The sequence below is a fragment of the Plasmopara halstedii genome, assembly GCF_900000015.1.
Source record: "Plasmopara halstedii genome assembly, contig: Scaffold_2881, whole genome shotgun sequence".
Lineage (NCBI taxonomy): Eukaryota > Oomycota > Peronosporomycetes > Peronosporales > Peronosporaceae > Plasmopara > Plasmopara halstedii.
Window position 1 is genome coordinate 181,405 of NW_020189786.1, and position 2,083 is coordinate 183,487.

The following is a 2,083-nucleotide window of genomic DNA, read 5'->3' on the forward strand; positions in this document are numbered from 1 at the left end:
AACAACATTGAAGAGTCGAAGAGGCGTGTTCAAGCCTTAAGAAGCTTGTTGGGCTGCTGGGACAGTTACTTTGTAAAGGAAGAGAACTTGGGGCCAACCAAACGCAAAATCAAATAGGCGTGAAAACGGTAAAAGAAACAGGTGCCATAAACGTTGTGTCGTATGGCAGTCCCAAAAGAGATGGTACGGGGTTTCCAAAATGGTACAACCATGAACACAGTTCGTGTCGTAAGTATGCCAACGATACTTGAATCGAAAAGCTAGTCCATTGTGTTGTAGGCGAAATAAGAAATCTGAATAAACAGGGAGGATGTCACGTTGGAGAAATCGCTCAAGCGACCACAGGGAAAAGGTGAAAACCACATCCGAAATTGAAAGCTGAAGAAGTGGTAGGGGAGGTGGGTCGTGTTCCAGCAAAAGGCGCTTAGTAATCGTGTTAGAGGCATGAACGATGTCGAGACCGTCGAATGTCCAGACATGTAGCGCGCAAACCAGTGCCTCCGGTGGGAGTGGAAAATCGTAAAGTTCTGATAGTGTAATGGTACTTCGAGTCTTCGGGCAAGTTTTTGAACTACTGAAGTCATGGAGCGCCCGGGCTTGATAGAAGAGCAAGCGAGGGACTCCCTGAGTGTTATTTCATTCGGAATCCAACCAAAAAGAGAACGAAAAGTTGAAATTCGCAAGACACCTTGATGGATGAGATAGTTGTACGCCTTGCGATGTAGTTGCGCTAATGTACGGTTGGCTTTCGTGAAACGGAGAAATACATTATTCCAAATTGGCCACGTAAGCTTGGTCAGGACCGGGTTCAAACACTAGAGCTTGATGACGATTTGGAGCTCCATGTAGCAATAGCAGCCTTCCAATATGTGAGAACGGCGTTCCAACGTGAGGTTGATGCCAGGTGAGAAAACGGAATATAAACCGGCGCCTTGACCTTCAAACGCATCATCAATCGCAGTTTGAGCTGGGATAAATCATTTAGGCAGAGTCAGGTAGTTTAGACGGGCTTGACGAATTAGCTGACGTATGAGGTTTACGTGATGTAGCTCCACCGAGGTAGCAACGGTGGGCAAGTAAAGTTTGCCTGCCGAAACCCCAACAGGGTGCCATGAGCTTGGAAAGTGGCTGCGTATCGCAGAATCGGACACAGATGTTGAGGGTGTGCAGTTCACGAAGTTTCGCATGAGCGGGTTGAACTTGAAGAGCTCTTGTTTTAACACAGAGACTGTTCCCAAGAAGTGCCAAAGAGTGGACAAAACCATGGTCTTTAAAATTAGCACTCTCCCTGAAAGGGTGCGTGCGCGCCATCTCCAAGTGACACAGAGTTTCTGGAAGCGGACGAGAAGTTGGTTAAGCTGGAATTGCGGACTAATGATTGGTCCAACGGCAATACCGAGAAGCGTTGTATACATTTTCCCATGACTCGAACGCCTAACTCGTGAAGTTGGTTTTGGAGTTCGAAGTCCGCGGGCGTCCATGGTCTTAACGGAAAAATTACTGTCTTGTCCACGCTAAGCCGCATACCAGTCGCAGTGCAGAATTCGTGAACTCGGCATAAAAATTGGGGAGTATATGAAAGGTTATTAACCAAATCAGTGACATCGTCGGCGAAGCTGAGGATACGGTGGTACGTGGTGCGAATTTTGATGGCTGAGTTGGCACAAGTAGCCCGTAAATACTATAGTAGTGGCTCAATAAAGAGCACGAATAACCCTGAAGATAATGGGTCGCCTTGACGTACACCGGCACCTAAGCCGAGGAATTCCGAGCGTGAGGAGTTGATCAACACTTGAACAAGGTACCGGGAAAAAATGTCTTAACCCAATCTCGAAAATTGCATCCAAAACCCCAGTGAATAAGAACTTGATCTAAGGCATGCCAATTGACACTATCGAAAGCTTTGGCGAAGTCAAGGCAAATAGCTCCGGCAGGGACTCTCGAACTTCTGTGCCGGCCTTGGTCTGATAAATCGTGGAAATATCGAAGAGCATGCCGGATGTCCCGTCCAGGCACGATCCAAATTGGTCTTCGTTCAGTAAACTGGGTAGAACTTTATTGAGACGATAGGCTAATGCCTTTG